The sequence below is a fragment of the Aythya marila genome (genome assembly GCF_965140915.1).
Source record: "Aythya marila genome assembly, chromosome: 3".
Classification (NCBI taxonomy): Eukaryota; Metazoa; Chordata; class Aves; order Anseriformes; family Anatidae; genus Aythya; species Aythya marila.
This window is the reverse complement of record NC_139044.1, coordinates 78,556,451-78,581,394: the sequence shown is the minus strand read 5'-3', so window position 1 is coordinate 78,581,394 and position 24,944 is coordinate 78,556,451.

The following is a 24,944-nucleotide window of genomic DNA, read 5'->3' as shown; positions in this document are numbered from 1 at the left end:
AATTTTACCTTATACATAGCTGCTATTTAGCATGCATGGAGGATATTTTCCAGCAGTTGGACTTCCACTGTCAGCCACGCATAACAACCATGTTGATGGATAAACCATATTTACTGGCAATATTTTGGATCAAAGAAGATTATGGTTTAGGCAAGTACTCATGTTTTGTTATTGCTGTATAATATTCCCAATAAGTTGCTCCTTCCACTGGGATTTTGCAAACAGTTACCAGTCATGTTTCAGAGGTGCTAAGAAATGTCACTTTGCTCATCAGTTCTCACATGCAGCAGAAATGTATTGATGAGTAGCTCATCCCTTGAAGTAGGGACGCAGCTTCTTAACTCCAAAGCCTGCTGCCACGAGCTCTGTAAGAGCAGGGGGTCAGAACACAGCTAGATGGGCATCCAGCTTTGCTGCCTTACAGCTGTCCTATTGAAAATCAGGCAGAGAAAAACATTTTAGGAAGATAAAATTAGAGTAGCTGGTTTCCTCTCATTTTATCTGACAGCTCAGCATATCTACGCATTGCCTGCTTTTAAATTAGACCCTACAGTTCTGTTTTCTTCAATGACAATGACAAACTTACAGGGCAATAGTACTGCTTTGGAAAACAATTAAAAGGCCTGAGGTCTTCTTTTGGTCACACTTCTGGTCAGTGCTCTTGTGGCTGAAAAGAAGCTGCAAACCTGTATTTCCAACCATTACAGTGGCTTTTCTAAAGAAAAAGCACTTTTTACACCTTGTGCAAAATGCAGCAGCTGCTTCAGCACACAGCCCTGAAAGTGCAAGCCTACTGTTGGCAGAGACAGGTGTCACAGCAAGGCAAGGCAGGAGTCTCGGGCTTCGCTGGTGACTTTTGTGAAGTATTGGATCTATTTGGTCCTGGATAAATTGGGGAATATGATGTGATCGCAGCAACAGGTACCAGATTGTGTCCATCCAGAGAGACTGCTGCTTGCTGCTGCTGAGCCAAATTGGCTTTGATTGAAGGTTTGATTCTCAGGCAGTTGGCTGATAATCTATTTGAAATCTTTTCCTTGTGTTCAATTTCTTATTTTTTTTAACACACTTAAGTTGGTAACTTTTATGTTTCTTTTTAAATGCCAGAGATCAAGCAAATTAAAAATAACCTCAGGGATCTCTGAGTTCCTGAGTTGTTTTTTTTTTTTTTTTTTTTTTTTTTTCCCCTGTCATTCAAGGGTGGAAAGAGTTTTCTGCTTTAATTAACTGGAGAATAAAAATCAGCATCCAGCTGAGTTGCAGGGTCTTTCTTCCCGTGGAACCAATTCTCCCACAGAAAAAAAGATGTTTGCGCTAGGAACGCCGACTCGAATGCAATTAGACCACTGTGATCAGAGACGTCAAGAGCACCAGAGATTAACGTTGCATTAAATCCTCGCGGCTGAAAAGAAGCCACAACAGTCAAGCCCCTTCTCCCTGGACACCCGCTATGCTTCATTGCCCTCCCATTCCTCCTTTCTTATATTTCACAACGCGGGTGTATACGTGTGCGTGCGTACACATATGTGGGAGGGTGCTAAGCTTTGCTCTCATTATGCTCTGTTTCCTCTGGTAGTGCCTGCCTTCCTCCCTGATGTTTGCACTGCTGTGAGTGCCAGCAGCATCTATGCACACTCAGTGAATTATGCAGAGTTGCCTCAGAAGCCAAAGGAGGAGGTGACAATTGGTGGACATCTTTCTCTGCCTGACAGCATATGTAGAAACGGTCCAGCTGGACAGGCTCATTCTGTGCCGAGGGGACTAGCGGATCATTTCTGCAACTTACTGGCTTGAAAGCTCAGCATTTTAATGCCTCACTGAGTAGAAAGCTATTGGGCACAAAATCCTGAGAACATGAGAACAGGCCTTGGAAAACAGTGTTTGTGCCTCCCCCTATCTTTCCATCTTAATTTCAGCGGGCAAAGAGTATAGTCAATGTTGAAAGGAGAGGTATAATAATACTGGTAATTTATAATCTGGCAATAGAAGGCAATTTATAGAGTGAAGAAACAGCCGTTCAAGTTTCTGAAAATCCCTGTAACAAGCATAATAGTAGCTGAAGTTTTTTGCCTTCCCCCTGTCCCTTCAGAGAGAGCTCAGCTGATACAAAGCAGTGATGGAAACACCAGTGGGCTTTCATTCTCAGAGCTGGTCCCTGTAGCTCAGGTGGAGGCTCGAGGGCAAGAAGGGGCAAAAGCAAGTCCTGCTGCTGCATTTGCCTTAGTTACTAGACTCTGGTCTCTCATCTTCTCATCTTTCAAGATCCGGAAATTATTTTAACTCTTAAAAGAGTTTAAAGTTTACTTCTATTACAGTAAAACCTAAAGCAGGACATGCAGGGGGCAGGGGGAGGGGGCTGTCCTTCTGTTAGCGATGGTCCCATTGCCAGTGTGGGAGCAGACTGCTGGTAATGTGCTTGCCAGGGCATTTCCAGCCAAAGGCACTTGTCTAGCTCAAAAGGCTATTCAGTTCTCAGGGGAATGATGTTCTTGGGCTGATCCTTCTGGGTGACATTCTGTACTGTGCCTTGTCTTCACTGGGAAAAAAACAAAAACAAAAAAACACTGGTGCTATGGGCATGTTAGCTCGGGGTTCCCAGCCATTGCTGGAGCATCCTAGGAGCTACCTCTGAGCTGGCCATGGGGTCTGCACAGCCCCAAAGCTGGCAGGAGCAGTAATGCTGTTTATACTGTGCATCACAAAGAGGTCCTCAGCCCCAGCGCTACTGCCCAGGGTAAGAGAGAGGACACCCCCCCACACACCCCGGGCAGCTGTGAGGCACTGCCCGTGGAGACTTTTGAGCAACTCTCCTTGGTTTAAGAAGACCAGCAGACACTCTCGACTCTTAACAGACTTTGAAGGGGAATTGTCTTAGAAGCAGTGGTTCTCCCTAAACCTTTTTTCTATTATGGTCATTGTACAGACAGTGAACTTAACACACTGGTGCTTGTACACTGGATTCATAGCGAGCCCTCCTGTGTCATCTTATCTGTGAAATTGAAGCGACACCTTGAATCAGCATCTCTTAAAGACAGGTCTTTGAGGCAATCAAAAGATATATAAATTATATCTACTCTGAATAATAATAATAATAAAAAAAAAGTGTCCTTAGGAGTCCGGATAAGTAATTTTTAATTTATGCATTTGGCCAAACACCAAATATTATGAGCCAAATATTATGAGAACTGTAAAGCAGTTCTGTATGAACATTTGACTTGTAACATGATTATTCAAGTGCTTAACTTGGGACGCACTTCAACATTTTCCTCAGTTTGGAGTCATAAAGCCAGTTCTTACCTCTCCTCATGCCATGGAAAACAGAAACTCAGAGCTGCTCAGGTTATGCTGGAGTCTCTCAGGAATGGGATAGCACAGACGTGAAGTCCTCTGCCTGATCCCCAAGCAGACCTGCACAGGAGTTCTGCAAGTGTCTCTTGTGAGTATTGTTTCGGGCAAAGAGTAATTTTTAATTTACCTCTTACCATGTAAAACATCACATTTTTTCCAATTATATTGTTACTGCTTAGCACATTTGTCCCTGAATTACTTTTATATGTCTTGTAAAGAAAAATCAGCTTGTGAATTTTTTTGTTTGTTTTGGTGCAGGCAGTGTTTGCAACATGTCTGCAACATGCAGATTTGTTAGAAAATGGGAAATTCTAAAACAATCCCATGGCAGAAAGTGAAAAACAGAGGCAAAGAGAGTGTGAATGTAAGAAAGCTCGGTGTTGTAAACTGTTCTGTGAGGCAATCATGCTCCATACAGCAAAATAAAAACTAACATTTTTTACCTCTGACAACTAGAGGATACGAGGGTTTCACTTTTCTCTTATCACGCTTCTTTCAAAAGGAGCCACACTACAAAATAACAGATTCACAGAAACATGAGTTTTGGATGGAAATAAAGATGAGGTGCAACAGATATGGGACACATTATCTACAAAATGTTATTAAAAAAAACACACACACACACAAAACAACAACAACAAAACAGTACTACCAAACAAACAAACAAAATCACTACATCTTAGCATTTTATGTTATATTGCCAATCAATTGAAGTTCTAGATCTCTGTGAGCAATAGGCTGTTCTTACATATCTATTGACTTTCTGAAGAAGCTTGCTAAACTATATCTGGAGCCTGAATTAAGTCGTGTTATATCCTTGCTTCCAATTCATAAATCCAAGTAACTTGGCCTAAGGGAGTTTTAAAATGTATATTTAAGTATGTCTTTTTAGTGTTAAATTAGAAATAGAAGGCATTACATTGGTAAGACAAGTAAACTTTTAAAATAAGCCAAGTTTTACTGGTCCAAGAATTACTTGTTGACCTTTCTAACATGTATCAAAGAATGATAAGTAAATGTAATAAAAAATAAATAAAAATTGTGTTTTTCTCTATTTGTATAAGGTTAGTTGGTTATAAGGTTAGTTGCAACCAATTATTTTAATTTAGCCTGGGTACAACATCCATAATAGCAAGCCCTAGAAGAGCATGTATGTGCAGCTATGTAGGTGGATCTCTATAATTTTCACCTAGAGGGTATTTTTCTTACATGCTGTTATTGCCACTGTTTCCATTAAATATCCCCTGTAGCAAGCACAAATTCACACGTGCTTCACACCTTCCAGACACACAGCCATGGTCACACATCCATATACAGATACAATCTTGGAAAATTTGCTGCCAGTTATTCATTACCAAAACCTAAACCTGTCTGCCTGCAAAAGTCATTATTAAATATGGAAGCCTAAAGTAAACTTGGTAAGATGTGACTTATTAGCCTCATGCTTCAATTTATCCATCATAATCTAGGAAAGGAATATTGTCAGGCATTGCAAGAGTGTTCCAGTTCCCTGACAGTAACTCTAGGATTTCAGCACACCTGCCTATGGAGAGGCTCCTACTGCAGCTTCTGAAGCCACAACAACTGGCAGTCAGAGAACTCCAGCATGTAAGCATTAACCTGTACCACTTCTGTTTTCATAGATTACCCAGCAATGTCTGGACATGTAATTACTTATTGCTGGGCATTGTATTCCTGCATTCCCTATGGATCCTACAAACTACTTAGTTTTCTTGCAGGCATTGGTGGTTCTGCTGACATCACCTAGAGCCAGGTGAAAATGAATTTATAGTTAAAAAGTGATGAGGAAACTGACGGGGCTTTTCTCTGAAGATGGAGGCAGGTCAGCCCAATGAAACCTTTCCAAATAAATTTCCAAAAACAATCAGAAGCATGCAGGCAATTCCAGGATTGGAGCATGAAGGTCACAGTCAGTGGGACAGACAGTGACGCCAATCTCCATCTAATGGGGTAGGGGCTGTCTGCATTCCCACATCACATGGTGCTGGAGTGGGCAAGAGAAGGAAAGGCAGGGAAGGGGTGAAGCCCCCACAGCCTGCCGCTAATCAGTCTCCTCTTGCCTCATACACTTCCACCACAGTTTGGTCCCAGACTTCATCTTCTTTTGCCATGTTCCGGATTGTGCCAGCAGCCCTACTGACAGCTACCTACTCTACCACAAAAATGTTCCCCAATCCTCACCTGGAGGAAAGCCTGGAAAGCCTCTGAAAGATCACCAGGATGGCTCCAGCAGCACCTGCACAGCTCAGCTGCGTCCAGCTCTGCCCACCCTCACCTCACTTTGTTCTGGGTGTCCTCCTGCCCTGGTCACTGGACTGTGACCACGGCTTTATGGGCCCTTCTGTGATGGTTATTTAAAAAGGATGGAGGCAGGTGGAGGAAGTTCAGGAAAACTGAAGGAAAAGCCTTTTCTTTTATCTATTCCTGTAAAATTTGTAACCAGCAAATGCATCTTCTCCTTCCTGCAGTGATAATCCTGTCCCCCTTCCTGCGTGACCCAGCAGCAGCCCCGGCAGGAGGAAGTCATTTATTTCACATCCCGTTGTTTTGAGCATGTCCTGGCCGCTCAGTTGGCCCCCTGAGACACGTGTGTCACCCGCCTGTCCCTGAGCTGGCCTTCAGCCACCCTGCAAGATCGTGGGTGGCCTGCCGCCAGGCCCCACGGGGTACCCGCGGGCCTTGGCACCGCGCTTCTTTTTCTCCTTCCTCCTTTATTTTTATTTTTTATTTTTTGGTACTGTGAGGAGAGAGGCATTAGGACATCAAAGGCCAGGGAACGTGTTTTGAGGCTAACTGTGACAGGGAGACACATCCCGGCAGGAGTGAGCGGGCTGAGCCCTGCCTGCTGCCCTGCGGTGGCGTGCGGGAGGAGGCTATGGCTGCTGCACGGCAAGCATGCCACGAGCCAGCCCTGACATCTGGTTTGCATTGGCAGCGCACGGGGATCTGGGCGCTGGAACTGGACCGTGTCTGTTTTCTCATGCTGGAGCCCAAATCAAAGTCTTAATTAAAGAAAGCTCGGAGACGCTTTCAGCAAGACGGCCGGGGGTCAGTGTGTGGGGGGGCTTTTTCAGGAATATGAACTTGTCGTGGTCCAGCACGCTCTCTCAGATGAAGGGAGTGTTTTGGGGCGAGGGCACACTTGTGCAGAGCCTAAAGCGGCACAGACATGTTGCACGTGGACTCTACAGCTGCTCTCTGTGTGCGTGGAGCAATAACCACAGTCCCCAAGAACCGCAGTGCCTCCCACCTCCCTCCTCTTGTCGCCAGCAGCTACCCCCATGCCTGATGATGCCCCTTCTCCGGAAACCTTGTGGTTCCCCCACCATTCCTCCTTCACTCCAAGCCTGTCCTAGGGCTCCCCTCTCTCTGCTGCCAGCAGCAGCACCGCAGCAATGCCGTCTGCCACTGCTGGCTGCGGGCTGGACGCTGCCCGGCACTGCTCTCTGGCTTCCGTAACAGGCAATCCTTTCTTACAGATAATTGCTTTTCATGCTGTTAGAAACTCTTTAGGTTAATTTATGAACCATAGTGCTCCTATCGCCACTTCTGAGCAGCCAGTACCACTGTAATAAAATGTCTCGAGCACATCAGATCTCCAGAAACCCCTTTAGTCAGTTCCCAATCCCCGTTAAAATTGCAGCAGCGGTTCATCTCTCCGGGGCTATGCTTGCTTTGAAAAACACTCAGCACACATCCTATGCCTCCGATGTGAAGCACGCTCCACGCAGCTGCGGCTTAGGCAATTCAGCCCCGAGTCAACGTGTCACAGCCAATCTGCAGCTACGACTGAAAAGCAGACACCCGAAGCAGAGGTAGGTCTGCGGGATACCCGTCTACAAAGACTGGTATTAAAGGGCATTAGACTGCTGGATGTAGCTAAGGCTTCTAGATTGGCTGCTGGTGATGTCACAGCCACCCGTGTGCCCTATAAATCTATTTTTTGTTTTTATGTGCAAATGATGTAATGCCCACAAGCTTCCTCAGTCAGGGTTCATTATTTAATTTCTCAGGTGGCTGAAGTCTTAGGCTTTGTGGCGTCTGCGGCCACCCACGATGTGCTCTCTCTGCCCAGAAATGAACTTCCTCTTGTGCCTTGTTTTATAATTGGCATCCGCAGAATTAAAAGTCCACTGACCACTCCATGTCATGGGAACACTTGGGAAAGTATCTCTGGAATGATAAAACCATTTTGATCCTAAAATAATGTGCGCTTAAACTAAGGGCTTCTCTGATAGAAAGATGACAATTAGAGGCAACTTTCAATACAGCAAGAAAAACTTCAGTTTTCATGAGTAAAAATCACTTGAAAATCACCACTTCCCAAGATAAAATCTTTGCTTTATCTAATCCTGTATTCCAGCTTTGACAGAATATTATTCTGAATTTTCTTTACTAACCTGGGAGTGCATTTTACTCAGTACACCCATGTCATTCCTGGAGGTATCATTCGCCAGCACAATCCCAAGGACTGATCTGTCTCCTGTTCCTCACCTGCTGGGGTCAGGTACCCTCACCTCACACTTTCTTTTAATCCTGCTAAACTCTTGTCCTCAGTGTTGTTTTACGTGAATGCTTATAAATCCAAGGAGTTAATCATCCATGAAAAACAGTTTCCTGGACAAGAGGCTTTCCTGCACAGGTCCAATCGAAACCCTGAGAAATTAGCCTTCACCATAATACTGCCTAGTGCAACTGTACTAAAACTAGGGTTTTTCTGAAAATAACTGGGACCCTTCACTTTTTGGCAGACTGAAATATTGTGCCTTACTCGCAATTAAAATAAATTGAATGGAGCAGTGCAGGGGTCAAATTATTACCATATAAACACTGATTAGCATTCCTTAAACTGTGTAAATACTTAAAGCTTGAACGGATAATCTTAACAAATTGCAGTTGCTTTCATGAACCTAGAATCAAATGTCTCAAATAAAATTAGCTTTTAGAAGGGCCTGGTCCAAAGCCCACTAAACTTTATGAGAATCTCCTGCATCCCAAAGGCTTAGAGGAAACTGGGAATTATTTCCTCATCACCAGAGTTATGAAGCTTGCTGAGGAAACACAGTATGGAAGACAATAGCAAATAAAGGCACATGTTTATAGAGAAACTGAGAGATATGTGCAAATATATGCTGGCAGGCAAGTTCATTCTTCTATAGTAGTAAATTCACGCACAAGGTACTTCAGGTAGCAGTTATTTAATTTGAGTCTCTATGCATCAAAAACATTAAAAGAAAAAGAGAGACAATATTTCTTCACAGAATAAAATCTGATAGGGACTGTTAATGTACAAGGTTGTGAATGACTAAAACATTATCTTCTCAAAGAACTTCAACAAAGAAATAACACCATGAGAAGAATGTGTTTTCATGCTGTATATAAGTGGCTCCTGCCCTTTCTTACAGGAAGAATGCTTTTGGACAGGATGGAGTCTCAAAACAGTCTTTTACTTTCTCTCCGTTTAATATAAACTAGAAGTTGGAAGGTGACAACAAGAAAAAAAATTATATGGAAACTTTTTGCCCTCATCAGCACTTTTTTTTTTTTTTTTTTTTAACTCAGGGAGAATTTTAGTTGTGGAAGAAGGAACAAGAACTAAGCCCTGTTGTGCAAGTGCAGCTCCTCAAAGGATTGACTCCCAAATATTTTCTCCTACATTTTTATTCAGTCTTTTATACTCTGAATGTATCTTGACCAGGGTTTCATCGCCCATATTCCTGTCAGGTTTTGAGCAGAGCAAATGTGCAAGAGGGCAGCCTATGTACCAAGTACTTCTGGGTGCCTGCAGCCTGCCAGGTGAGCTGGTGACAAGTGGCCAGATGGAAAAGCCACCTCCTTTCACATCTCTGCAGCAGCCAGGCTTCATCCCTTGCCCGGTCATGCAGAAGGGCTGCTGCTTCTCAGGTCTCGAGATGTCAGCCTGGGGCTGACGGGCTGTGTCACTGAGGGTAAAAAATAAACACCCAAGCATCGCAGGCTGCTGCTGGGCACCCTGGATTCCCATGAGAAACTTGCAAAGCTGGGTAATCTGCGTCACAGCAGCGTGCAAACTGGGGGCCTGGGCGGGTTAAAAATACTGACTGCCACAGATTTCCCAGGCCATATATAGTTCACACATCTCACAGTAGCAGGAAGGAGATGCAAAGACATACAGAGACACAGAGAAGGAAGAAAGTAGCAGGGGATGCGGCTGCCAGCGTACAACAAAAATAGGTTAAAAATAGGTTAAAAATAGCCTGTGGTGCAACAGCTCTGTGTGGGCGCCGGTGTGCTCTGCCGTCTCAGGGCAGTATCTTGGCTGCCTATTTTCTGTGACAAGGAAAGGGGCAGGAAGGAAGCTTTCCTTTCCTGTGAGCAGGAGGAGAGAAAACTGCAGCTCTGCTTGTCTGGGCTGGCAGGTGTTTGCTCAGCATCCTGACGGACACTGCCTGGGCTGGGGGCACAGGGCCAGCACCTCGTGGGGCAGCAGTGCTCCAGCCACCCCACAGTGCCCAGGCTGGGTGTGCCCAAAAGGGCCTGCAGCCTGTGGCTTGAAAGGTGTGTGGAAATGTGTCTCCTCTTCCTCCCATGTGCCTGTTGGGTCCTGAGCTGAGGGTGAAGCTGAGCTGTCCAACCCTGCCTTGGTGAAACCAAAATGCTGGCTCTGCCCATTGTCTTCTCGCTTAGAACCATAGAGTTGGAAGGGACCCACAAGGATCATTGAGTCCAACTCCTGGCACCACACAGGTCTATGCAAAAATTCAGACCATGTGACTAAGTGCACAGTCCAAACTCTTAAACTCTGAGGGGCTTGGTGCTGTGACTATGTCCCTGGGAGCCTGGTGTTGTCTCTCTGTGACAATCTCCACCACCTTCTCCTGTACTGGACCATGAAAGCCTTTGCCATCAGGCCAGGGTGCATGGCCTCACCCCGCCCCCCCCCCCCCTCACCCCCCCGGATCCTTTTGCTTGTTGGGATTTCCAGCAACCAGGTGGGCACTACTGGTGCTCCAAAAAGTGCTTAAAAAAGCCACACAGTTCAGTGTGAGGCCAGATTTAATTTGTCTGTAAAAGTAGTAGGATTTTTATTTTTTGATTTGTTGTCACGTCCATCCTGCAGGCCCAGCTTCCCAGCCCACGACCAACTTCTATCAGCTCCCAGATGCTGACATGAGGCACTGAGAGGCGTCCAAGCCAAACGCCTGGATTCCAAACATCCCTGAACTCTGGAGAAGTTCAAATCAGAGCACACATCTTCAGTGAGAAGGGGAAAGCTGTAACGTGATCCCGGTCCTGTGCAATAGAGGTAACACTCAAGTGCGGTCTGAAGGTGACTTCCAGAATATGCAGTGCGGAGCGGAGTGGAGGAAGAGAAGAAAAAGCATGAAGGCATTTTTAATATGTGGAGAAAACAAATGCTCTAGCAGGGATCTGGGTATCTGCTGCCTGTGGGAGGGTGGGGAAGGTTGCTGACAGAGTAAAGGAGGGTAAGAGAGGTGGATGGACTCTGAATTCAAGAAGGAGTGATACCAAAGAGCCCTGTAGGCTGTCAGAGAGGTGTCAAAAGTTGGGAAGGAGCAGAAAGACAAAATCATGAAGGGAGCAATCCACAAGAGCATATCTTGCATATCTGCGATATCTTGCAACTGACAGCTGTTCAGGCTCACACCTGTCCCTGCCCTGCTCTCTGCCTGCCTTTCACATGGCCTCTAATCCCCCTCATGTCTCAGCTCCAGTTCTGGCTGCAGGGAAGGGCACTCTCAGCCAGAAGGGTATCATGGGGCACTGGCTATGTCCTGTGGGGGACATGAGCAGCATCACCCCCATTGTGTGCTGCTGGCAGTGCTTTTCCTCTGGAGCACAAGAAACTGAATGCTTCCCCTCCAGCCCTGCATCAGCCTCTCTTCATCAATCACTTGGGCATGTAAATATCAAGGCCAGGCACTAACAATGTCAGCACGCACAAGCACAAATGCTTTTTTCACTCCACATCTGAATATGGACGATTTGATTTCTTTTTCCAGAAGGGCTCCTTAGATGACTCACAGAAAGGCTTAGCTGGGTTTGCCTAGTGCTATATTAAGCCACCAAGTGTGCTTGGACATAACAGTCCCTGGCTGTGCCGGGAACATGCCCTGCATGAGCTTTATCCCAAGCCAGGAGGGTGCCAGGCTGCAGGACTGGGCAGTCAGATAGGGTGGTCACCTTCAGAGATTACTCAGGGTTAGGGTATAAAGTCAGTTTAACATGCTGGCTGCTCTGGCCGCGGCTGCAGGAGGGCGAGATGAAAGCCCCACACACGTGGTGTGCGTTAGGGGTGACTGTGTGTGCCTGTGCCCCTTCGCTGGGCCAGGGGAATGAGCTCCTGGGGGTGTCTGAGCTCCTGTCAGTGACTGTTTTGATGGCTTTTGTGCATCCCATAGCACCACAGAGAGTAAGGGATAGCTTCCTGGCTCTCACTTCCTCAGTTAACGAATCCCACCACTAATTAGCTGACAGTAACATGCAGCTATTTTGGACTGTAGGTGGATCTTACCGAGGTCAAAATGGTTGCGGGTAACATAATTTATTACCCTGGGAGGCGCTTTGGGATACAGCACATGAAGACCACTTGGGAAGTGCCAAAGCAGTATTACAAGTCAGGATTTTCCCCGGTAAGGTAATATGTTCCATACTCGCCGTGCGTTGGAGAAATAAAGCATCGAAGTTCCCCTGGCTCCAGTGCAACGCTGTCAAGGTTTCCAAACACATTGGTGGAAACAGAGAACTACTGTGCTAGAGAGGTGGGTCCCTCTTTGGAGCAAAAGGAGTGCAGGGCTTTCATTTTTTCTCCATCACGCAGCTCTGAAAGCAAAACCTGCCCTGACTGAAAGGTGCCTGAGCTCCTGACAGAGGAGTTGAGCTGGGGCTGCCCAGCAGCTGGGGTCAGCAGCCTGGCCACACTGGGGCTCCAGCTGTACTCCGGGTGAACTCGACCAAATTAGCTGTACACGGTGCTGCATTCCCTCATTTCTCAGAGGATCAAAGCTGCTGGATCAAGTCCCAGCTTTCTGCAGATAAGCAGGTCACAGGATTAGTTTGCACCTATTTGCTGCTTGTAATACACCATGTTACAGATTCCTCTGTATTTCCTGGGTTGTACCCATATGCACTGGATGCTTGTGGTCACATTTTTTCACTTTAGTCGCCTGAGCTAATCTAGTGACCCGAGATACTTCTACAGACTCCCAACATCACCGCAGATTCCCTGGCACTGTTACACTGACTATAAACTGCTACTGCTATTCTTGCCCCAGCCCTCTTTATGATTCCTTTGTTTTATATAAAAAGCTCTTTCTACCACTCAAAAGGCTTCTCTCATAGCCAGAGCAGCACGGGGGCAGGTGCAGCAGCTCTGGCTGTGATTAAGCCATTTCTGAATGGTGGAGGAAGAAACACGAGGCTATCTAGTTTGGTAAGCAATGAGGCATCCGTAATTCCTGAGCAAAATGCCTGTGAAAAACAGGGGGGAGAGGGAAGACAGTAATAATTGGAAATCCATTTCACTTGTATAAAAGCGTTAATTAGTTGTTTATCTGAAGGCATGCTGCAGGCTTCACAAAGGCACACACGAGTTACAGCAATTAATTACTAGCAGGGTCTGGGAGACCGTCTCTGTAATTAAAATTTGTGACCAAGCAGCAGTGATGGATGATTCGAAAGCAAATAGCAAACCATATATAAATATATATATATACGTTTCTCAAAAAAAGATAACGTGGTTTTGTGTTGTAGGACTTAGTGAAAACTTGACTGTCATTTTAAAAATTGTTTAAGCAACAGATACATATCTAATATGCTAGTGATACCTTTAAAATGAGTCAAATTTTTAATTTATTTTTTTTTAACCTAAAGAGTTTACCTGTCAGTACAAGCAGAGACATATTGAAACTATGCAGGTATGTACATCATATTTGGCAAATAGATTTGGATGAAAAAACAGAGATAGAATTGAGAAAGAAAAATGTATTTTCAGAAAGATGTATTTAATTTTGGAACTCAAGATCATGACCTAATGTTCCTATTTTAATTGAAAAATAAAAATAAATTCCTGAGTCCAAAGTACTCTGTTGATTTGAAGATAAATATTTTTTCCAGTTCTCACACCCAGCTAGAGTGGTAATAGATAGCACATGCTGCCAGTGTCTGTCCTCTCCAGAACATAAAAAGTTTTTAAGGACAGAATGAAGGAGATATTTAAACAGAGGCATCTGGACAGCAAAGAAAAATACATGGCAATGCTTTGGACAAAGCATTTAAATGTATTATTTCATTAGTGAGTATTATGCTATGTATAATAATAGAATAGCACTGAATTAAACTTGCACAACTCCAGTGGGACTGGAAGCATCCTGAAGATTTTGGCTTTGGATCCTTCTTTATGACATTTTTTTGAAAATATCTGATGGCTGGGGAGTGAAGACCATTCCCAAAATAAAAGTGTTTCTTAGCATTATTTTCATAGGCTATTTTTGACAAGGCTGACTGATTGAAAATGATTTCCAATGACTGGTTTCAAAAAGTGACACATTTGTCTTTTGTTGTTGTGAACCATTCACTTCACATAGACTAAAAATTACTCCTAGCCTATTTTCCAAAATGTTTTTGGTCAGGAGATTATGACAAACTGTGAGTATTGTCCAGGCTCTATCTGAGCGGCGTTCATCGCAGACAATGATTGTGGCATCTGCTTTGTGACTGACTTAACACCTGCAATCAAGATTTTTGGAGGCACTGGAGTTAATCTGTGTTAACTGAAATTTCTCATCTCTGCTTTCTGCAAGCCACCAAATGTCAACTGTTTTCAGGAGTATTATAGCCAAGAAGCCAACAGGAAGGTTTGCTAAAATGTTTCCATGTAGAAAACAGAAAAATAAACAGAATCAAGCACAAACTGCGTATAGTATAGTACAGCCTGTTTCTTACAGCTCTGTCCAGAGGTAAAGAAAATGTTTCTCTCGGTGAGGTCTTGGCGTACTGTCGGGAAACTTGTAAGGGCTCCTCAAAAGGGAATGAGCTTAAAGCAGTGAGGTTAACTTCTCTACGTAAGCACATGATAGCAGTGAAATATGGGATCATATGGAAGTAGCTTGCCATAGAAGGTATTCCCCTTTCATAGGCAGCAAATCACAAATTCAAAGCAAAAAGTTGCATGAAATGAAGCTGTAACTCTATATCTAAATATGTAATTCAATTATGAACTGAGTATCTTGGCCACTGGCCAGAAGAGAAGGAATGTTCAATTAATCCATGTATAAAAAGAGTTCATATTGAAACACTGAAAAATAAAAATCAAAGACCTGCCCTTAATTGTAACCCAATGCTGACAAAGGAAAAAGGAAAAAAAAAAAAAAGAAAAAGAAAAGAAAAGAAAAGAAAAGAAAAGAAAAGAAAAGAAAAGAAAAGAAAAGAAAAGAAAAGAAAAGAAAAGAAAAGAAAAGAAAAGAAAAGAAAAGAAAAGAAAAGAAAAAAATTGTAAATAACATTATTGCTTGGTAGTTCTTTAGGCTTCTAATTTGGATGCTAAAACACTCATGATGTTCCTTAATGATGAAGGATGAGACCAACATTTTTTTCCTTTGCCGACAAACCCGACTGCAGCTTTTCTTGAGCAGGAGACTTTTTCCTTTCAAAATAATACCTACCTAAATGATCAACCTTACAACATAACTACTAAGAGCTAAGTTATGAATCAACAAGAACAATGGTGAGTCAGCATGAAAAAGCAGATAAATCTCAGATTCTGAAAAACAAGGCTAGCAGGAAAGTAAGGATTTAACTTGCATCTTTCAATGAACGCTTTTCTTTCTTTCCTTTTTATAGCTGTACAAGAGAGATAAAGTCAAATAACAGCAATGAATAACTGATACCCCAGTGTCAAAAGTAACATTAAAGATACGTATGAAATTGGGAATTTGGGCAGGAATTTACAGTTGTTCCTCAGGATAAATTAAACAACAAAAAAGAAAAGCTTACCACTAGTAGAGTAATAATCCACACCAGGGAAGGCATAAAACTTTAAGCCATGAACTGAGGCCAAGTAAAAAGTCATTACTAAATTAGCAGAGCCGAACTTTAGTCAGCCAAGGCTCCCCTTTCTACCAGTTAATTCAGACAGTCCTCTCCTCCTTGACAGCCATCTGCGCCTCTTTAAGTTGTCATATTTGGTTTGATTGAAATGTTCACATAGTAAAAAAAATAAAAATCCAGAACTTTGAGACAGCAGGAGTCTTACTGACAAGCCTTGTAAAAATCAAACCTATTAAAAAAAAAAAAAAAAAAAAAAGCACTCCACAAAGAAGCCAACAGATAGACATTTTATTGGGGTGGGCTTATTGAATTGTGAATTGCACAGTAACAAGCTTACAAAGGTCAGCCAACACGTTATCCAAGACAATTGCAAATCTCACCCCAACAATTTGATAACGTGCCTCTTTTGCAGCATTATGTGGAATTCCCTCCAAATAGCCAAAAAGCAATGAATATTTTTCATGTTGGATCATCATCCAAGCATTGCTGTCTTCTTCCTAATGTCACCACACTGACATGTCAGTATGCTGTAAAGGAACACTTTTGCATGGCGGTTTATCAGAGTGCCTTGCACTGGAATATTGTAACTAGCAGCAGTCTTGACATGCTTTCTTGAGTCTTTGTATTCTTGCTATGCCATTTTCACATTCAGAGAGCTCTCTAACAGGAATCTTGCCCCTGTGCTTATGAAAACATTCAGTAATTTCACACTTAGAAAAACAAAACAAAAAAAAGCATATTCTCAGCAAGTGCACACAGGAAGGCATATATGACACCTGCCAATTTTCTCAGCCAATGAGATAGACACTTCACAAAACAGCTTGTATTTATATATATATATATATATATATTCAATAGGTAGATAGATAGATAGATTAGATATAGATATAGATATAGATATAGATATATATCTGTCCAGAAAACCTTTGTAAAATGACTATAAATTTGCATTAAAATAGAAAAAATATTCAAGACCAAGAAATTAGAAACAGCATACTGGTGTCCAAATAAAGAGTTGTTTTTTTTTTTTTTTTTGGGGGGGGGGGAGAAAGGAAGGAAGGAAGGAAGGAAGGAAGGAAGGAAGGAAGGAAGGAAGGAAGGAAGGAAGGAAGGAAGGAAGGAAGGAAGGAAGGAAGGAAGGAAGGAAAAAGACCCTGAAAATGTCTGAACATTTTCTTCACCTAAAATAAAAACTTAGTTTAAAAGGCAGGTAAGGTAAAATCAGTATGTTTCTGCACAGCAGAAACTCATTATGGTACTACAGTATTTGATTCCCTGTATAAAAAATATGGGATATGAAATGAATGGTACCTCAGATCTACTACAGAAGACAATTCATAATACTGAAAAATCCCAGGAAATTTCAATGGTGCATGGCTGCATGTCTTAGCTTTAAAAATTTTGGAGGATTTATGATCCACTTGCAAAGAAACAGTAAAATTGTGGGTGTAAAGAAGCACTTCATAAAATCCTTGCATAATTTTTTACATATACCTAAAGAATGTGCAGTCAGCAAAGCAAAACGTGAAAATGTTAACATCTTTTTCTTTCTCATTCTAGTGTGACTTTTTCTAATTTAAACAGCACCGTATGGGAAGTTCCTCTGTTTTAAAGATGAGACAAAGGGGTGATATTACGCCTTTGAAGACACCCATGCTGATTTTTTGTGTGTGTGTCTTGTTAACTTAATTCAAAATGTACACAGGAAAAAGATCTCCTTTCCCATCTAGGTAACTTTAACTCCCATGATAACTTTTATTATTATTATTATTATTATTATTATTATTATTATTATTATCATCATCATCATCATCATCATCATCATCATCATCATCATCATCTAATCAATGATTGCTATGTATCATTAAATTTACAAAGTGTATGAAGATTTGTTATTCCAAAATATACATTATACTTCTGTTTACCTGTTGAACTCACATCTTTCTATTAAGCTAAACTGAATTTCAATAATTATCACCAGTTATGATAAATACAATTTTTGTGTTCACAACACAAAGAAATATGGAGCTTAATTCTTCTACCACTAAGATTTTTGAAGTGATACCCAAAAATTTCCCTGTGCATCTTTCTACTGGTTTCTCCAGGCCTTGATGCTGGTATCAAACAACTAAGTCTAAGCAAATCTGTGGAAATGTAGACACAGAAGTTGATTATTCAGTGATTGGCACGTTTTGTCAGGTGTAAATACCACAATATCGGACATCATTAATGGTGAAAAAAAAATGCTTTTTGTCCTCTCACACACATTCACATGTGTTCTCATACCTATGGTGTCATAGCACAGATTTTAATTGTATAGTGAAAACCTGGACATGAGATCTGATTTTATATGTAACATAACATAACTGCCATTGTCAGGTAGTAACACTAGATCACAGTCTAAGGGTGAGGTAATTTGTGTCTTGAGCTATCAAATATGTCTTCATGACATATGTGAAACCCAGGGAGTTTTGCTAAGCATTTGCAACCAACAGAGCGTATGAAGCATGCAAACAAACTACCATCCACTTAGGTGTGATCAGCTGAACAGCTGGAGTTCGTGCTCACAGTGATCTCACCTCAAAGGTCATTAAAAAAGTAATGCAAGAAGCTGTTCCTCCCTTTCCCTCACTACTATCTGCACTGTGTTTTTTAGAAGACAGAATCACACAAAACAAAATGTAAACTCATATTTAGAAAGTTTTATCTGAACCTTCCATGAGGCCTTTCCTTTTTCCCAGTCCAAGTTCTGTTGGTCAGCTAATCTGTACCACGTAAGATCACAAATCACATTTGTTTTTCAGTGCATGCTATTTTTCATGCTGTCTCAGGAGCCCTCACCCACAGTTGGCTCCTCTCATCCCATTTCATTCGTTGTATTGGCAGATGGCTTAAACCGGGGAGCCTGGACTTCAAATGCATGATTATTTTTAATAAATATACTGTGCACCATATATCCTCTGTTTCATAATCCTCACCTAGCCCCTATGTCTTCCTTTCCCATCTCCTAGTTGGGCTGAAGTCTCCACCAGCCCCGAAATATCTGCCCCGAGCTCACATGCAGCTGCAACTACTTGTTTTCATGTCCGTGGCTGAGTGGGTGCACTCCTCATTCACAGATGTTAAACTGTGCCAAAAAGAGAAGGAATTCTTCATACAAATTCGAGGCATAACCAAAGTTACTTCTTGGTAAAGAAATCTTGGAGGGCTGTAAACAAAAGATCATCCTTTCTGTGGCTATAATATTCTTTCCAGCTCCCCTTTTATAATGCCCTGTAGTTTGTGACCACATTTGGCAAAAGCTTATTTTCCACAGTCTGAAAGTGGAAGAATTTTGCTTATCTCTCACGTTCATTATTATGTGATTAGACAGTAGCTACCACACTCTGTAACTCTGAAGTGAAATGAGGAATTTGTGAAGATTTACAGCTGAATGTCTAAATGAAGCTTGGAAATATATTTCTACAGAAATAAACTTGATTTTTGACTTAGTATCGAGTATGCATGGCTTCAGAATACTGAGGAAAATCACCATAGCAGGAAATTTCTATGCTGACAAGCTCAGATTGGTGCCACAGTTATGATCTAACTGGGGAAGGAAATGCCTTACAAGAAAGGCTTACAGGCTGGGGTCAGCAGCCCTGCTGAAGCAGCATCAGGGGCATGCGGTGCTTGGGCAGGACTCTCCGGGTGGCAGGCAGGTACTTCTGGAGCATGCTTTACCTTCTAGACCTGTTCTATATTGGAAAATGCTGTCACCTTCTGAAAGGTGCCACCCATTGCCACAAAACAAACCACCCATAACCCCCATCAGGGCTTGCAACACAGTGGACAAAAGACACAGGTGGGCAGCTTTTCACACAGGTTTTGGAGAAGTGGGAGAGAGAGACAAGAAGGAGCCACCTCAGGCACAATTCCAGGTGGCGGGGTGCAGGCCTCACTTCCAGCCATTTGGGGGCTGTGGAGAGGGAAGCCATGCCCACATCTCTGCCTCCTCACTGGCTCCTCCAATGCATTGCCTGGTCTGGGTGGGCTGGGGCAGGCCCTCAGGGAGTACTGCTGTGTGCTTTGGCAAGGCATGGCTGTGCCCTGTGGGGATGACAGGGGCCATTTAGGGCAGTGCAGGATGCCAGAGCCTCACTGAAACGGTATGCAGACGGTCACACCATCTAACTTTAGCCACTGAGCTGAGGTGGCTGGGAGAGGAAGTTAGTCTCGCATGGCTTCCCCTGTGGTCCACGTCCTACACAGGGAGATTCAGAGGCAGAGCCTAATTTAAGGAGTGGTGTTATGGAATGTGAAAACTCTCACATTTTCTGCTGTCAGAGCTCATTAGGATTTTGCCTACAAGTATCCTCCAAGCAGCAGCATCTCAGCAGTGCAGGGTCCCCGCGTCAAGACTCAGCATGGGCGCCCCATGCTGCTGAGGTCACTGTGCTGCCTGGGCCACCCAAACCCCTCTCAGCTACATCAAAGGGCTCTCCCCAGAGCTCATTCACGAGTTGTCTTCAGAGTTTGCCCGGCTGAAAAGTGCGGTGGCATTAAACTGTATACACAGATATTTTTTTTTAAACAAACAAAGCCTCCGAGTCTGACAGGCAAGGGCAGGGATGGGATTAGGCAAACATCCTATACAGACGGTTCCTCTTTCTGTCTGTCAGCTTGTAAGTGCTTTCTCTTCTGGAACTATACAGTACTAACTGAGCCGGAAACAGCTATTTAAAAAGTGATTATAATGTGACATTTTTGTTTGACCTAACATCAAGCCATGTGCAGCTTAAATGTCAGAAAAGCTATTTACTATCGGGGCAGACAGGCCCTAGCATGCTTAAATCTACCCAGCGTCTTAAAACTGCTTGCTGTCTCCACTCAGTGCACATGAATGACACTGAAGCCAAGATGTAAAGTAGAGCGCTCTGTAAGCTGTGATGATTGACTAATATGCTGGGTGGCACAATGCATTCAGCTGGAGGCTCACAGAGAGGAAGACAAAATAATGGATAATTAAAGTCAATCTCAGGTTAGAAAGCAGAGGCCCGTGCAAAAGGTTTCCTTGGATTAGCAAGAGAATGCCAAGAGCTGGTGCATTTCTTCCTGGGATATCTGAGGAGCTCAAATATTCAGACAAATATAGCAAGTGGATTTTTTTTTATTATTATTATTATTTTTTTTTTTATTATTATTAGTGCACATGATGCTTTAGTCACATGAGAGAGGAGGGACCACAGCCCCTAGCTGTTGCTGCAGATTGTGCCCTTAGCAGTCTCCTTCCAGGCTGCAGCCCCACAGTAGGGCATGGTGGCCACAGGGCTGTAGACCCACAGGACTGGTGGAGCACAGATCGGGCCATCCAACTGTGGCTGCTATGTGAGGTCGCAGAAGAGAAGGAAGTATTTGGAGCTGCCTCACTCCCTACCCTGCAAAATAATAGCCTGGCGGTAGGAGAGTGTGCGGCTGCGGCTAATTGCGTGCAGCTTTGTTTGTGAGAAGCAAGAGGAATGAAGCAGTTTCAGGTCCTGCAAACATGCACGTGCACTTACAGCTATAATGCTGCATGCAAAGCTATATGGTATCGTGAGCTCTCCCTGGAAGACAATGAACTGGTTTACAGCGGATGAAGATAAGCGTGCTTATAGGTCCTTAGTGGGACTGGAGGCATATATTTGGACAGTGTTCCAGTCTGACCTCCTTCTCAGAGCCTAAAATAACAAACAAATCAGTGTGCCTTTATTTTGAAAAATGTTGCTCACAGTAATAAGGGTGGGTGGGGGAACTCAGCAGGAAGCGAAGCTGTGATAAAACTTCCATTTTGTACTTTCTTGTATGTCAGAAAAAAAAATACATTATAATTCAGAGTGCCTTTGAGGGTTTATTTTTCTTTACATTGTTACATGCCTGATCACATCTGATTTTGGAAGTTAAGCAGGGTCTGACTTGGCTGGCATTTGGGAGACTGCTGAAAATGCTGTAAACTTTGAGCTTAAACTAAACTTACTATATGAATGCGCAGTACCCAACAGCGTGACTCTGGGAGGGGGTACAAACAAGAATATTCACTGTTTTTCCATATTTTTAAATACTGCTTTGCTCCAGATTAAGCAACTGAGATAACAACCATGGCCAAAAATAATATCATGATTCTTAAATAAGCATTTTTTTCAAATTAAAAAAAAAAAAAAAAGGAGAGAGAGAGAATGCTCATCTGTACTAGTTAATACTTTCTAAGGATCAGAGAAAAAACCTTTGAGCAATCTGATCATCAGATCATTAGAGATAGGAAATAAATTCTTTAATTTCTGTCTGCTTACTAAGTGTTGACAGTAGCAAGGGACTGTAAAAATCCTTTCAAAACTCATTTAAGTTTAATAAGTGAAAACATTATAAGCTTTTTAACAGAAAAGAAATGAGAGGTAGCCAGAGTATTTTTTTTTTTAAATATGGATTTTCATGTTGTTCTTGGTGTTTTCAATGACAAAGGGCTTAATTATACCATATAAAGGCTCCTTTCTTCTTGCTTTACCTTAGAGAATTCCAGAAGATCAAGGCTGGTATGTTATGATTTTGCTTGGAGGTTCCCAAGAAAAGTTAAAATATTCACAAAACTTTTCTTCATTAAAAATGCTCAACAGTCATTCATATTAAAACAAATATAATTTTAGAAAATAACAAATAACGAAAACTCCCTTCCTTTCTTGCTTTCTTATCAAATGTCAACAGTGTGTCCCTCTCAGATCCTTAATGGGCCTTGTGGTCCAGGGTGAGCTTCATTTTTTTTTTCTCCTCCCCCCAAAAACAATTAAAAAGGCAGATTATAATGAATCTATTACAAAGTAAATAAACAAAAGAGATATCCTTGAGTAACTTTCTTCCATTCTGAAACAAGAAATAAATACGATATGGCAAAGCAAGGCAAGCTTCACATGCTACAAGCCTCTCCCAGGTAGTGTCTCAGATGCACTTATTCAGTTTTGCATTTCTTCTTTGTTACACTGAAATGTGAGGGATTTCTAAATCCTGATTTGGATGCATCCCCTAGCAGCAGAGAAAAGATGACAATTACTGAAGCAAGGCAAGTTGTTTTCAGTTTAGCAGGTTTTTTTCTAAGCCAGGCTTGTGGTTTCATTTAAAGTTTGAATGCTTCCATTCTCTGAGAAGCCCAGTGGCTTTTCAATAGCTGAAGATCAAATGATGTTAATCAGCTAGTGTGACCTAATCCTCTAATTCAGATGCCTTTTTACATTAGAAATGTTCTGCTCATGTAAGATCAGTTTGCTTTTAAACTGACTTTTTTTTCTGTTAAATGTGCTATTCTCAAAGTTCTGTTCCATGCTCCTCACATCTGTTACTTCTACGCAAATAAAGTATTTGCAAATAAAGTATTTGCGGTTGTCTTTTCTTCATTTTACAGGTTTAGGTAGGCCGTTCCTAAGGGTTCTGACAGGAAAAAAAAAAAAAAAAAAAAAAAAAAAAAAAAAAAAAAAGACTAAGATGTTATACAACAGCAACAAGGGGAATATATATGCCTGCTGCATACCTGACAGTGGACATTGCCACATGCAGGCATGAGCAAGGGTGCAGCTGGGTGACCCGCAAACACAGCCTGTCAGACTTGGCAGGTTTGCTGACATTAACAATGGGAGAGCTCCTGAGCTATCCGAGCACCAACAGAGGGACCATCAGCACAGGTTGTGTCTACTGACCTCCACAGCAGTTTTGAGTAAGGAAAGCTGAATGAGCGGATCCTGACCAATTTGTTAGGCCACATGCATTTAACTGTATTAACCACTTCCCTTCATGCATGTGGAACTAAAACTCTACAAAGCCTGAACATGGCCTTTACTCCTACAGGCAACACACAGACATCTGAGTTTCTGCACAAATCCAAAGGCCAGAACCTCCTGAAATATGCAGCTCTCTGGTCAAGTGCAGTCTTGAGTGTTAATGACTAGCACAATTGAATTCTTACCCCTTTTGCTTACCTCTGGGCTGGACTTTGTCAATATTTACACATAATAACAAGCCAATAGTCAACACCATCAGTGTTGAACTCCTTCCTATGAACCTTGCCTGCTTGAACTATAGAGCAAGTCAAAGCTAAAATATGTGGCAGAGAGGAAAGAGCCCCATGGCACACACACAGGTAAGTTCAGCTGTTTGGTCTTGTCTGTAGCATTACTCAGGATTCTTGCTAGGATTTTTACTATCTACTTCTACATTGCTGCTAAGATTACCTCATGTAAAGGAAGATATAATAAGGTTTGGAAAAAAATAAAACATTTTACAGCATCTGGCAAGTGTTTATCAACAATTTTTCTCTTAAAGAGGACACCAGGGTTTATTGTTCCTCCTCAATAGTCTGTGATACGTAATCATCTTACATCTAGTGAACTATACTTTTTTTTTTTCAATCTGCCAGAAGATGACAAATGAATCTAATCAATTAATGAATTTTTCTCAAGATATTTCACCAACATGGAGCTTGCAGAATCCAAACTGGCAGAACACACAAGAGGTTTCAAAATCCCAAGTGCTACTATTGGCATTATGTTAAGTGAAGCACAAGCTGATTAAGATACACCTTCAAAGGAGTCAAAATTTCTTTCTCCATTCATCTGGCATTTGTGGAAATAATTTTCATATTACTGTGCCAAGTGTGTAAAACATCTCTTTTCCCCAGTGTTATTTCCTTAAAGAAATTAAAGCATATTTTTATCCTGGCATTTGATAACATAATATGTGGTCGAAGGATTTGTGGGCAAAGTGCGCCATCTCCCGATACTAAATAATATTTACTCAGCAGCAAATAATTTATCATTTCTCCTTTGGATTGCCATCTGTTACAGTGAAAGATGGGGAAAGAAAGCCATCTGATGGAAGATTAAGACTTAAACCTTAACATCAATATCCTTAAACCTTATCTGAATATTCTGTACAGAGACTTGGCAAATCATTGCTAAATTTTCTTAAATAAATAAATAAATAAAACCGATTAAAATTGTAAGGAGCTGGGCATCCCAAATTTGTTGCTGTTTTCAGGCTACTTAGTCAAGAATAAAATTATGTCAGATTTTAAGAGAGATAAAATCTGTACTATATTATGGTCCCCCAGCCCTACAGAAGTTGTATGTATTTAATACTACGCACAATACATATGATTAGTACTTGAAAATACTCATGAATTATAGCTCTAGTACTGTCCCAGGGTAGAAACCTGGGAGCAAATACTGACAGGGTAGCAAAATACTGTAAATAAGCAGTTCTGTTTGCCTAAAAATTGTAAAGAATTACAATGGTTGTGTTAAGTACAAGTGTATCTCATGTATATTTTATCCACTTAAGCAGTATGTTCTAATGTATATATTTAAATAAATTTATTGCATGCTGTAAAAAGTAATTCAAGGCATTATTTTTAGCTGATGCCTAGGGAATTGTTCCCCATCAATATGTAAAATCATGCTGTTGCTGTGTTCAGCAACCGTTACATAGCAGCTTTCTGTTCTTCTGAATATGGCTGGAAACTTCAGGGC